This window comes from Sinocyclocheilus rhinocerous, unplaced genomic scaffold (assembly GCF_001515625.1).
Source record: "Sinocyclocheilus rhinocerous isolate Xijiao unplaced genomic scaffold, SAMN03320098_v1.1 scaffold1158, whole genome shotgun sequence".
Classification (NCBI taxonomy): domain Eukaryota; kingdom Metazoa; phylum Chordata; class Actinopteri; order Cypriniformes; family Cyprinidae; genus Sinocyclocheilus; species Sinocyclocheilus rhinocerous.
The window spans coordinates 877705-892751 of NW_015632473.1; the positions used below are offsets into that span (position 1 = coordinate 877705).

The window sequence follows — 15047 nt, forward strand, 5'->3', positions numbered from 1 at the left end:
GCTTTTTGTTTTGGTGACTGTAGTAGGCAGTAATTCTGCCACGGCCATCTCAGTCTCCAAAGTTCTGTCATGGCCATCCAGATCCTACAATCCCTGTTATGGATGGCCCCAGCCAGAGCCGCCAGCCCATTTCAAGAGCTCCTGTCTCAGCCTCTGCAGTCCCAGAGTTCATTTGATTGCCACTCCAGCCCAAAAGATTGCTGTTTTGGCCACTCCATCCATCTCAGATGTGGGGTATGGGGGGTGGTGGGGTGGGGTCCACCTCGGAAATCGCGTCCGGGGACACATAGGCACATAGTATAGACCAGACTGAAAGGGTCCGGTCGCCACTGTTTAATAAGAGTACAATATATACCTTTTCTACATACAAATTTGAATTTGCCCATGTTACTGTTGTTAATAAAATAAATTTTGTAAGCTTCCCAACTCAAGCCTATGCTTTACTGTCAAATGTGTATAAACATGAAATGAACATGTAATATTATTAGTAACTGCACTTATTAATGCAAAACAATAGTAATTTTATCATATCATATATTTGTCATATCCCTCTGAAATTAAAAGAATAATGTACATTGTAATTTCTGAGTTAAGTCTATTTATAATCAAAGCATTTGTCGGTAATACAGTTAAAATGGGGAAAATATGTGAATGATTGCATTGCAGGCTGATTTAAAAGTGTGCCCCTAAATTTTCTGCTTGTGCTCCTAAACATTTTCAGTCAGGGGCTACAGTGCTCCTAATAAAAATAGTTAGTCTGGAGCCCTGAGCTAATGTGCCTTTCAAGTGGAGTCGGAAATATCGTTATTAACAGCTCTGAGCACATGAATGACCAAGTAAAGTTGTATTTACAAGTGGGAAACTTAGATGATACGCGAGTTGCTGAGGTGTGGCGTCGAAAGGGACATGTTGATTTGAATCATGGCACAAGCACTTATCTCTCTCTCTCTCTTTCTTTCAGCTGCTCCCATTAGGGTTCACCACAGCGGAATTATCCGTACAGAAGCACTGATCTATAATATAGATACTATATCTATAATCTATATATTAAAATCAGTGGATGAAAAGCAAGTCTGTAGTGAATGGTTGAAGTTTATTACTCAATTTTCACGGTTTTCTTATTGTACCAATTTCATTAAAGGTGTGATACCATGGATAAATAAGTGATATAATTTTTTTTTTTTAATTATGTGCATGTAGGCACTACAGTGACCATACAAATTAAATGTGCACTTTTTACGTTTTATTGTACATGTTATTGCACTTTTGACAAATCTGACTAAAATGATAAAGACTCCAGTTAAATAAGGGACCTACGTCAGAATAGGACACAACAGTGTTAGTAAATGTGTTATTTTATCCTCTATAATAATGACATCTTTGACGCGTCACTAGCTCCATCTGCTGGTGAGTCTTCATAAATGCATCAGGTTCAGAGACTGTTTTGTACCCCCGTGGACTTCAGGGGGCAGTGCTGAGTTTGAGCATTGAGGTGGAGCACTAAAGTCTCTCAAAAAGTATCAAGTTTAGGTGAATTCTGGGATTTCTTATCTTTTAAAACAATATTTGAGGACAGACAAAAGAACAGATACCAAAACCAACACACAATAGAGGCAGTTCTGGTGCTCAAGCCGTACCATTTCATAACCTACTTAAAATATTAAAACAAAAACAAATACTCTGTCTGTGATTTGTTATTCCTTCTATATGTTTCTTATGTTTCTCTTATGTTTCTTACTTGCCACCTGGAATAACCATTTGACACAACCCCTCTTTCAACCTGTAGTGACCACTATTTGCATTGGATTACTCCAACCTCATATAATTAAATTTTGTAGGCCACTATTGTACGACGAGATGGCAGTTGGCCTACTACAGCAGTTTTTTTTCCCCCAACCTTGAGGTCCGCTGTGCTTGTAGAATTTAGTTCCATCCCTGATTAAACACATATGTCCTAGTTAATCACGTTCTTCAGGATTACTAGAAAGTTACAGGCAGGTTTGTTTGATCAGTGTTGGAGCTACTGTAAACTCTTTAGTACAGTGTACCTCGATGGCCACAGTTGAGAAAACTTAAGCCTACAATACGGTTATGGGCCACCAGCTTAAGGAGAAGCTGTGAGAGAAGCTGTTGTTTCGTTCTATAACTTATGATCTTCATCTTAAAAGACATTACTGCATCACTTTGACCTTCACCCATCACTTCAGCAAACATCCTGCTCTCCACACTGATGATAACATCAGATGAGAATCTCAGCCGAAGCACCTAAAGAAGTGAACCAGTGACTTCCCTCTTGTTTTTTTCCTCAAGCCATGTCCAATTTGTACATATTAAACTCAAACAGCAATATATATACAGTATATAGTTTCCGTCCCTAGTTTTTGGATGGACATGATCCTCTTTCAAAATCATGACTGATATCATAACTTCATATAAATATTCAAGACATGCAAAATGTTTTATTAAGTATTAAGTAGAACTTACTTTTACTTACTATTATTCAAACTTTTCAATAGATTTGATGTATTTAATATGAAAAAAAAAAACGTTTAAAATGTATGAACTGATTATGATTTCTCACTAGAGGGAGCTGTCCACAGAGTTTTTATGGTGAACTTATAACGTTATAAATGTAATGTGTTGAATGTTAATAAGTTATTAATAAAGTGATACATATGGTTCACCTTTAAAAAATACATGTAGGTATTAATAAGACTAGTTTTAACAGACAGAGTGAGGCTTGAGAGTTGTGAATGCCCAGGATAAGAGGGTAGACATGAAAAGTAATCTTTAATGAGTCTTAATGTTGGATTCGTTTCTTACAAACACGCAGCTTTTCACTTCACAAGACGTTAATTGATGGGACTGGAGTAGTTTTGATTATTTGTGGATAATTTTGATGTTTTTATCAGCTGTTTGGACTCTCATTCTGACGGCACCCATTCACTGCAGAGGATCCATTGGTGAGCAAGTGATGTAATGCAAGATTTCTCCAAATCTGTTCCAGTAAAGAAACAAACTCATCTACATCTTGGATGACCTGAGGGAGAGTATACTTTCAGCAGCTTTTTATTTTTGAGTGAACTATTCCTTTAAAATATGTTCTCAGTGATATCTGAATGTTTACCCAAGTTTATCAGTACTGTGTGGTCAAAATATTCCTGCATAAAGGTTTACAAACAGCAATCTGCATTGGGTAGAGGTTATCATGGGAAAGGTACAGTAGCTGGCTGGGTCTTGTGGTTAATTGCCACTGATTGGATGAAGGAGGGAGAGACTGAGGAGGATTGGAAAGGAAAGGCAGCTTCAGAATCAACAAAGAGGTGTGGGGGGTGAAGGAGAAAACCTGATACCTACAAGCCCTCCCATAAATTCAATTGCAGGGCTATCTTTGTAACCTTTGACCTACCACTGCTACAGTTACAGCACTGTGGTAGCCATGGCAGCTACGATCAATGAAGCGATGGGGATGACATCATTGCACAGCGTATTCTCACAACTGGTGAATTAAAGGAAAACCCTGTAGCTAAGATTCTAAAAGCCTTATTTGTGCTTTGTAGATTTTTTTCTGTATTTAGTATATTACAGTACATATTTTGAATGGTCAAGAGGAATGACAGCGCACATATTTGCATTGTATATAAGTCATATGTGTTTAAAATGCTTTGTAGATGGAACTGAGTTTAGGGTGGATCTGGCTTTTGATGTAACATAAGCTTCATTGTGTAAATGCTGAGTTATTCTCTTGCTAGCTGTTGTAGTCATCCCTCCTATGTTTTCTTTGGCATTATAGTGCATATACTGTTATTCCTTTCCAAGAAAAGCAAATCAGACATGGAAGCTTTGTTTACAGCTGGAGCTATTTTCACCACACAGAACTCTGTTTAGAATACGCCACAGGAAAGGATGATGTCAGAGGACTATCGCTTACAATATCTCCAGATGGACGCAGCACCACAGCTCTCGTCTCATGAGAAATGACCTTACAATGTTGAACTGAAGAAACATCTGTGATATGGGGGAAAAAAATATCATTCCATCTTCAAAGCTGCATATGATGTAATGCAGGAGTTATATTTGCTGAACATGCAAACAATAGCATCACCAACACCTGTCAAATGAACACAAATGAGTGTTAAAGGAGTAGTTCACCCATAAAAACACCAACTGTTTTGAGCTGTTTTCATTTGTTTGATCTGTGCATATTTTGATTCAGTTATTTTTCATTTGAGGAAGCAATATTATGAATAGAGGACTTGTATTTAGCCAGGTTAGAAGTTAAAAACATCTTGATGGATTTGTTTCTTAAAAACAAGCAACTTTTCTCTTCACAAGATGTTAATTGATGTCGTATGAATTAGTTGTGGATTATTGTTGTTTTTATCAGATGCTCAAAGTCTCGTTCTGACGGCACCCATTCACTGCAGAGCATCCATTGGTGGGCAAGTGATGTAATGCTACATTTCTCCAAATATTTTCTAGTGAAGAAACAAACTCATCTTGGATGGCTTGAGGGTGAGTACATTTTCAGCAAATTTTTATTTTTGGGTGAACCATTCCTTTTGGTGTTGTAGCTTTATTCACGTGTTTAGAGGTATTAACTATGTGAGTTAATATTTTGCCTTTTTATTATTATAAAATATTAAGACATTGCTCTTGTGTAGAGTTATTTTTCTGTCTGGGGTCTTGTGGTCGCAGAAAAGTCAATTAACTGTTTGAGAAATTAACCATCATTAAAACTCAGAATGAGGACTGTAAATGTCAACTGCTCAGTTAAGTTTGTGTGTGTGTGTGTGAGTTAAAGGAGACATTTGAATACTCACCAGAGCTACCAAAGAGAAAGTTATGGGTGTAATTTTGCATGTTAATTAACTGATATAGGTCTTCTTGAACTACTACATAGACAATATGAACCATCATAGCAGACAGCATATGTCTCAAGATGCCTTTAAATTACACTGTAAAAAAAAGAAAAAAGTAATAGCTGTGGTCACCATAGAAAGTACTGACAATAGCTAAAATATTTCAGGTATTTTGGAACGGCAAATAGATGTATATTTTACAAGTTTATAATTTATTAAGTTATTTAATGTTAATATACAAATATTAAACTATAAATATCTGCTTTTTACTTTTTACAACCTCAAAAAAAAAATTTTTACTGTCAAAACTAATTTCCATTTGGAATGTTGAAATGCATCAAAAGTTTTTGTTTTGTTTTTGTCATAAAAGTTTTTACATAATTGAATATATTTTACCTTCTGGAAGCAAGACACCACTGATAATGATTGATAACTGGAATTGATACATATAATTGGCAAATGGTCATATAATGGTATGATTCCCCTCTGTGAATGTGCTTTTAAATTATTTGGTAATTCATAGTTTTTACTTGCCAAAGCCCTACATGTGATGGCATTTTAAGTAAAATTACATATAATACAATTTTCAACCATTTAAATTGTTCACAGTTCACCAATTAACCGGTATTTACCAAAGCCTTTACTGTTTTTCTATTTTAAAAAAATGCAAAAAAAATTTTACAGTGTAAGGCTAAAGTGTAGTTGTAATATAATGTATTGATAAATTGAATATGTGTTAACGTCTCGGTTACGTATGGTAACCCTCGTTCCCTGCAGGAGGGAACGGACGCCAGGTAACGACCGCATCCAGAAACGCCCGTGTGATACGTTGTCTATAGCAAGACCCATATCGTCTTTACAAAGACGTAACGTCAAGTTTGCCACGCAACGTCGTCTCCTTGGATTACAACTCTGAATATTTGAACAATATACCAACAATGTGTTCACAAAACCAAACCCAGTGGGCTTTTTAGCGCAAATGACAAGGACAACCTTGGCAAATGCTTTTACACTAGCGTGGTCTTCAGTATGCAAGCCCTCCACCAAGTGACCATGGCAGCTGTTCCAGCCTCTTGAGCCTTATGCAAAGCCCCACAATTGTCCTCTTATTCTTCTCTCCACCCTGAGGTACGGCAGACCACCCTCCTAGCAACCATGGGGATTGCTGATGGTGGGGATAGGGGTTAATTCTAGCCAGGCCAGGATGGGGAGCGTCATCTTACACGTCGCCCATTTACAAATAACATATTGTCCATTTGAACAAATGCCAGTCACCAAAGTTGTTACCCTATCACAGAGGAAAATAGGAGGCACGTCAGCTGTCAAGGCCACTGTGCTCTCTCATCTCTTAACCCACATACCTTTCTCTAGAAACACAAAACCTCAGAGAGAAGGTTTTTATGGTATATTTAAGGCATTCAAGGAAAAACAACCTTAAGAAATATTATGGGTTCAACAGATGCTATGCAAATATAAATTAAGATTTGGCCTTATTTTTTTAAATAAAAAAACAAAAGCAAAATCTGGGTTACAGTGGGGCCCGTTAAAGTGAAAATACTCATTGTTTCATTAGTATAACCAAATTTTCATTTCAATTTAGAAAGTGTGGTAATTCTGTTATGTTTTTTTCTCATTAGTGTATGTGTGTCTACATGGTTTTTTATTTCAGTTTTGGTTTTGGTTATTTTTTGTACATCATATTAAAGTGAATTAAAATGAGAAATGTTGCCACATGGCAAGAAATAAAAGAGTTTGTTATTTCACTTAATATTTATTTTATTTTAAGTAACAAAAATGTTTTATGGTTTTAATTTTATTTGTTTGTTTTTCTATAATAAACCCGCTCAAGATAAATAAACATATATGTTAACATGATTTTGTGAGAGAGAAAAAATCATATTACTATGTTTAATATTACAGCTTTGCTGCCATGGTGACATAATGCCTAAAACTTTACAACTACTAAAATTTCTACAACGTTTTGCTCCATTCACTTCTAAGAGTTTATTTTTTAAGTGTTTATTTTTGGCCCCATTCAACTTTGATTTTTGCTTCTTTTAAGTCAAATTTTAGTCTTTTTTTTTGTAATTAACATGCCACAAATGCTGCCAATTGAGCTTATCAAGCATTGAACCCAGAATATTCCTTTAATGCTACTCCACAATTTTTCATACTACCTCAAGCATCAAATTAACATGTACTTATGCAGGTGAGCTTATAGTCCGTGATGGTTCGCTGGATAAATAAAAAGCCCTTGGAGACAGTATTTAAATATTACCACTCCAGACATTATTTCTAGAAGAGCAGAAGCACAGTGTCAATGGAGGCGCCCTGTTTGAAATGCGAGCTGCCTGATTCTCTGCCATCATGCTTAGCATTACTGAAAACACCAGTGCTGTGCCAAAGACCGCTGATGGCACCAAAGCACAAATGAGTCGCATATGTAAGCAAGCGCAAAGCTTGGCTCCCCGAAAATAAATGAAAATACCACTGATTTAGAGAGTGTTGCTTCATTTTGTGCAATACTGTCGTTTTTTAGCACTACCTCACATTCCCATGGCACAACCGTCCGGCTCCATTGTGATGAGGGTGAATGAAGGCTCAGTGACAGAGGTGAGAGGCCCTCCTCCGACCTCTCCTCCCTCCTCAGCAGTGGCTGATACTGTTAAGACAAAAGGACTCAAATTGAAAGTGCACCTGACAGCATCCCAGTGGGAGACAAGATGAGCATTGTAGTTTGCTTGCTCATTAGGAGGCGACTTTATCCTTAAACCTAGGTGTATGTCAGTAAGCATATACATTTTAGACATTCGTCAGTGTTTGAAAATACATTAGTGTAGTACATTTCTATAAAAAAAATTGCATAAATACACTATGGAAATAAGCTTTCTTTAGGAATGTTATTTTGAGTTAGTAGTCTCAGTACATCCAAACTGTTACCTGTTTACATAGAAGACAAATGTGATAATATGAAAATGAATCCAGTGCAGTTGCTACTGTAAAACAATTGGCTGATAAGAAGCTATGCAAATACATAAAGTGGAAATAAGTAAGCTGCAGCTTATTTAGTATGACAGCTGCAAGGTAGGCCTACAAAAAAAAAACAATTGGCTTTAATAATGATGATGATCAATTACAAGATTTAAAAACAAAACAAATAAAACAGAAATATATTGTTAATATACGATGAATTTCTGACATATTAGACGTGTTTTATAATTCTGCACACTAAACGCACTCTCAGCTCGCAGTGTTTTCCCAGATTTCACATTCACGTGCAGTTTACTCGCGCCTCACTCAGACATTCTGTCGCCAACCGCGTGACGTAATCTGCGCGAGCAGCACTGCTACTCTCGATGGTCTCCCTCCGCCAGCGCCGCCACAGGATAATATAGTTCCTTGAGCTCTCGCACTCAGAAACATAATAAACTGGGATATTAATGAAGAATAAATTATTTTACATGAATATATGCCAACTTAAGCTGATTCTTGACATTAGCAACCTAACATTGTAGGGTTTCATGAAGATGGTCTTAAATAGCATTGATTGATTTAGCTATGCATTTCGTTTGTAGAAAATATGATTGATTTTCTATGATTGATTGTAAATTTTTCGTTTTGTTTTTCGTCTTCACGTTGTTACAGACAACTTGTGATTGACAAGCTACATGCAAAAAAAGATCTTACACTGACAGATTTTGTTGCACTTTTTTGCGATATTAAAAAAAAAAGTGGATTAACACTTTAGTAGGCCTAACTAAACTTTTGATTCATATTGCTCTAGGAAAGTTTTTTTTTTTTTTAATATATATCTAGGCTCTTTCTTTAGTATTTTTTATTTGGTTATTTTTTAAAAGGTAAATAACAATTTTAAAAATAAAAGTAATTAGCCTAAATGTAACTTTGCTTGTTTCATAGTTTTAAAATAGCCTATGTATAATCTAAATCACTTTCAAGAAAAATAATGTACATTTATTTTATATTAGCAATAAAGTCATTTGTGGCGTGTCAATCAATCATTTAACATAGCAGGCTACCTTAAAATACTGTGTGGAAATGTTTCTGAAAATTTGTCATAAGCTTTGTTTTTAAAACATGCAAACCCAAATGGCATCAATGTCATTCTATCCTGGGATGAACTTAATGCTGATTTTTAGTAGTGGAGGTTTCTTTACCACTTGTCACACACTACCTGTATTGTATTCACCCTACTGTAGCTACTGTACAGTGATAAACCACATCCTTAGTTGTTGTATGTTGAGCTGAATTAACACAGCATCACTTGATAAACTCATTGCACCACCTGGTTTCCCCACGGTCCTACCCAGGACAGTGCCATGATGGGCCACAGACTGCCTGGTCTCCTCGGGCCCTAGAAAGAGTAGGCTACATTGTTACAATGTTACATAATTCATTCCACAGTACTTTGAAAACGTTGCATGTGTAAAAAAGTAGGACTTGTTAGGACTTGCGCGCCGCCCCTCACTATGTCCCGCGGCGTGATACGAGCTCGGTGCGGAGGGTGCGGCGGTCCGCGACACACTGACGCCAGGCGAGAGCACAGCGAGTCTGGCTCTGTGAATGCTGTGAAGGATCGCGTCGAGGTGGCGCACAAGGTACAGTAAACTTTAGTTTTCTTTTAAACGCGCCAACAAACTGTGAACTTACAAACGGCACTTTTGTAAATGGTTTTTAGAGGAACGCGCAATTTATAACTTCTTAGCGAGTGTTTATCGCGCATTGAGAGCAGTAATGAAGCATCCAACTTGGTGGCTCTTCATAACAACTCAAGAGCGTAAATCACTCAGTATTTGCTATGGTTCATGTGTGTGTGTGCACATCAGCTTGTTGTTCTCATGAAGTCATGCTGTTTGTAGTGTATAAAGTACAATTTTGTTTGACTGGTTTACTCGCGCCTCACTCAGACATTCTGTCGCCAACCGCGTGACGTAATCTGCGCGAGCAGCACTGCTACTCTCGATGGTCTCCCTCCGCCAGCGCCGCCACAGGATAATATAGTTCCTTGAGCTCTCGCACTCAGAAACATAATAAACTGGGATATTAATGAAGAATAAATTATTTTACATGAATATATGCCAACTTAAGCTGATTCTTGACATTAGCAACCTAACATTGTAGGGTTTCATGAAGATGGTCTTAAATAGCATTGATTGATTTAGCTATGCATTTCGTTTGTAGAAAATATGATTGATTTTCTATGATTGATTGTAAATTTTTCGTTTTGTTTTTCGTCTTCACGTTGTTACAGACAACTTGTGATTGACAAGCTACATGCAAAAAAAGATCTTACACTGACAGATTTTGTTGCACTTTTTTGCGATATTAAAAAAAAAAGTGGATTAACACTTTAGTAGGCCTAACTAAACTTTTGATTCATATTGCTCTAGGAAAGTTTTTTTTTTTTTTAATATATATCTAGGCTCTTTCTTTAGTATTTTTTATTTGGTTATTTTTTAAAAGGTAAATAACAATTTTAAAAATAAAAGTAATTAGCCTAAATGTAACTTTGCTTGTTTCATAGTTTTAAAATAGCCTATGTATAATCTAAATCACTTTCAAGAAAAATAATGTACATTTATTTTATATTAGCAATAAAGTCATTTGTGGCGTGTCAATCAATCATTTAACATAGCAGGCTACCTTAAAATACTGTGTGGAAATGTTTCTGAAAATTTGTCATAAGCTTTGTTTTTAAAACATGCAAACCCAAATGGCATCAATGTCATTCTATCCTGGGATGAACTTAATGCTGATTTTTAGTAGTGGAGGTTTCTTTACCACTTGTCACACACTACCTGTATTGTATTCACCCTACTGTAGCTACTGTACAGTGATAAACCACATCCTTAGTTGTTGTATGTTGAGCTGAATTAACACAGCATCACTTGATAAACTCATTGCACCACCTGGTTTCCCCACGGTCCTACCCAGGACAGTGCCATGATGGGCCACAGACTGCCTGGTCTCCTCGGGCCCTAGAAAGAGTAGGCTACATTGTTACAATGTTACATAATTCATTCCACAGTACTTTGAAAACGTTGCATGTGTAAAAAAGTAGGACTTGTTAGGACTTGCGCGCCGCCCCTCACTATGTCCCGCGGCGTGATACGAGCTCGGTGCGGAGGGTGCGGCGGTCCGCGACACACTGACGCCAGGCGAGAGCACAGCGAGTCTGGCTCTGTGAATGCTGTGAAGGATCGCGTCGAGGTGGCGCACAAGGTACAGTAAACTTTAGTTTTCTTTTAAACGCGCCAACAAACTGTGAACTTACAAACGGCACTTTTGTAAATGGTTTTTAGAGGAACGCGCAATTTATAACTTCTTAGCGAGTGTTTATCGCGCATTGAGAGCAGTAATGAAGCATCCAACTTGGTGGCTCTTCATAACAACTCAAGAGCGTAAATCACTCAGTATTTGCTATGGTTCATGTGTGTGTGTGCACATCAGCTTGTTGTTCTCATGAAGTCATGCTGTTTGTAGTGTATAAAGTACAATTTTGTTTGACTGCCAGTCACATGATGTTTGTGCTGTTGATGTTTGCAGTCAGTTTCAATAATATAATAAAAATATTTCATTTTGTGTTGTATTTGTTTATATGCTTTATAACCGTTGACCTTGATTATTATTAATTCCACACACATTTGTTAAAATCTGTTTAGTCATTCCTTTACATATTATTCATTCCATTTTGCTTCATTTCGTGCTTTACCACCCACTTCGGTTTATTATGCAGTTGGAGGGGATTTTTTTTGGTTGTTAAAAAATGGCAATAAATCATACACGTCACTTACAGTCAATATTTGCCCCTGTACATGATGCATGCAGAGCCTGTGAGACCTGAGCCAGATTTCCTGACATCATTGAAGATGGCATATCAGATTACTCAAAGGACAAGAATTTGTCCTTGTCCATGATTTGCTTGGATTGTTTTATTCTCACACATTGTGTGTGTGTGTGTGTTGGGACAGATAGAGAAAAGGAGTGTGTGTGTGTGTGTGTGTGATTGTCTTATATCAGCATTTAACTTACTGTATTGTTTGGGTGAGTTGTCTAGGTACCTTGATGGACTGAGATGAGCAGTGACCCTCTCGTACATTGTATAAAATTGAGTGTTGCGTTTTAACAAAGACTATAGAATACCCTACTTTGATTTTAAGGCTGGCCTATAACTACATGTACATTGGAAAGCCATTGAAATAATCATTATTGAATGTTTTAATTTTTGTCACAAAACTTTGGGATCAAACAGTAATCGGCAGAACCCCTGTGGTACCCAATTTTGAAAATCAAAGCTTACATGACTGAGGTTTGAACAGTGACCTAAAAATTGTCTCAATAAAATACATACAATTTTATGTATTTACTGCACGTTTCTAGATAGATTTTGTGTGTGCATGGGGTCACAGTTAATAATTTTTTAAAACTTTATTATTATTATTATAATGTATACTTATTTATGTTTATTTATTATTTTAATAAAATAAATAAAAAGTGAAAAATAAAAGTAATTAAATTTTGCTTGTACAGATTTTAAATGCTGTTCATTATTATTTTAATTACTATTATTATTATTGTTGTTGCTAAATAATAATATTAATCATAATAATAATCATCATCATCCTTCTGTCCACTATAGTAAAAAATTATCACAACTGTATATCCTAATATAAGATATATATTGTTCACAGACCTAAAAAGTTGTTTTCATCATTATTTTTATTGTTATTGTTGGTGGTGTTAATATTGTGAGAAAGAGACAGAGATCTAATGAATAAATTAATAAATAAATACGTAAACAAACTAAGAATAATGAACCATCACAATATCATAATAGCTACAATACATCTGAAAGGTATTTTATTCACAGACCAGCATAGTGTTCCTGCTTTCTGATGGCTAAGAGTGAAGTGAATGCAACCATGGCATGCTCAGGTCTGTGTGTGGACTCGTGTCTAAATATGAAATGCCTTTCCAATGATTTGTTTTCAAGAAGTGTAACAGGTCAACTTTCTTTTGTAATCCTAGTGGTTTCTTGGCTCATAGTATCAGCGAAGCTCCACAGTGACTCACAACATACTGAGAAGAGCAAACAATTAGCCATCAGTTTACAGAGCATTAGCTGTTGTGCAAGAACCTTTGGCCAGTTTGATTTAAAAGTGGCATCACAGGGAGTTTGAAGTGCACTTGCTCTTGTTCTGAGTGTCTGTCTCTCTCACTCTCACTTTCATTTTATCCCTCCTTCTCCATTTGTCCAACCCACCAACCCTTGTTTTTTTTTATTATTTTTTATTAGAGAACATCGCAATAGAGCTGGCGCTTAATGGAGGGCCCCAGATCCAGCCCTTGATAAATAATGTAAGTTCTTTATAATGCAGAGTCCCCTGGGAGGACCGAGAGAGCATCATTACTGCCTCCTAAATTGATTAACGGCACTGAACCAGCGCAAAATGATACATGGAGATGATGCGGGGGGTCAAAGCTGTCAAAGTTGCACATTAGCTCTGCCCGCTGCACGAACCCTCAAGCTAATGCTAATATTTACATGCACTCAAGCCTGCAGAGCGCTAGCTGAACGCACAGTGATTGCATTTTAATGGCTGCCCTGCATTGCAAATGTGGAACCGAAACTGCTGTTTTTTTCCATTTGCGCAATTTTTCAAGCAGCAAGTGCTCAATCACAGTTCACTGATAAGACCCCTTTACGCTCATCTTACGCTTATTTCGTCTCCACCCAATGTTTGGATCCTGTGTCTGTGCACTAGGCATTTGGCCCAAACAGTGAACTTGCCTTTAAGTATTGGTTGTTTTGACTGGGCTCCAGACAGCCCAAACTAACATTGTCTGAGTCAATACAATGGCATATTGACCTTTTATGTAAGTGTGTGGTGTGGTCTGACCAGTGGTCAGATTTTATGAATCTCAATAATATGTCAAGTCAAGTCAAGTGAAGTATATTTGTACAGTGCTTTTCACGATACAAATCATTGCAAAGCAACTTTACAGCAAATTAAGTTTCTACAATATTTAGTGGTAGCTTATCAGTGGTGACTGTCAATTAATGTACATATGGCAGAAATGTACGGAAAAATCAATTTAAGACGTAATAAAACAGCTGACCAGTGGTCAGATTTTATGAATCTCAATAATATGTATAAATTCCCATCACTCCGACAGTCTTTGTATGCCTTTGCCTAGATGTTTGGACTGTGGAATTCCTCTCTAAATGACATGGAATTGAATTAAACAAGGCAGCTGGACAACAACTCTGAGACCTGTCGGTGGTCATCAAAGCTTAGTTCTAACCAGACAGACCAAAAGATCTTACCAAACCCAAGGGCCTGGTGTGAGAACAGCATCTACGGATGTTCAAACAGCACCTGCCGTGGGAATACCTGATCTGTGTGCTGTTTGGGTTCGGGAAGGGCGCTTTCAACATGTATGACAGCTTCCCTAAGGGAACAGCTGCATGTGTATTTGAGTTTGAAGTGGCTACAAATTGCCTGTGATACGTAAAGATAAAGAGGCTCTTGATGTGTCAGGGAGATACTTGTAACAGTCACACAAAGGTGTTGAAGAGTTTCTCCGCTCCTGAGTCTTGGTCATTAGAGAGAGTTTAGTGTGTCATAATATGTTCCTTGTAATATTACATCATCACTTTGATATCAGAATCTCAGATTTGCTTAGTGACTTCATTTAACTTCATTTTCTTTCAAGGTTTGTCATTTTTCTTTTACAATGTTAATGTTATTATTGGTTTTAAACTGTGTGATTTTGTAATATTTTTTCAGAATGTAAGAGTGGTATTACCATGTTATTACTACACTTACCTCTTTTTATTATTTATAAAATTGAGAAATTATTTGGAATTTCACATTTTAGATGAACTACAGAACATTTTTACTTGTCATTATATGAAGTTTATGAGAATATATAATCTGAGAATTATTAGCATCAATTCAAACAGTCCATATTCATATTCTAACGACAACATCAAAACAACAAAATATTACTCTGCAGTATTTTCAAACAAAATATGTTTATTTTACTTGCACAAACCTGCTGCAATGGTTCAATAGGCATGTAGCCTATATTCTTAAAATTCAGTCCCAAAGTGTGTGAGATCAAACTTTATTAACACTTTATTTTAAGGTGTCCTTGTTACAC

At 36.6% G+C, this 15047-nt stretch overlaps 1 protein-coding gene across 1 annotated transcript in view; it reads left to right on the forward strand.

The window, feature by feature from the left end:
* Positions 1-11017: 11017 nt before the first annotated feature.
* LOC107742554 (mothers against decapentaplegic homolog 1-like) overlaps positions 11018-15047 on the forward strand; it is a gene marked incomplete at its 3' end in the record, with an annotated part of 18741 nt that continues 14711 nt past the window's right edge. Inside the window, exon 1 of the mRNA XM_016555575.1 lies at positions 11018-11102. The remainder of the gene's footprint in view (positions 11103-15047) is intronic.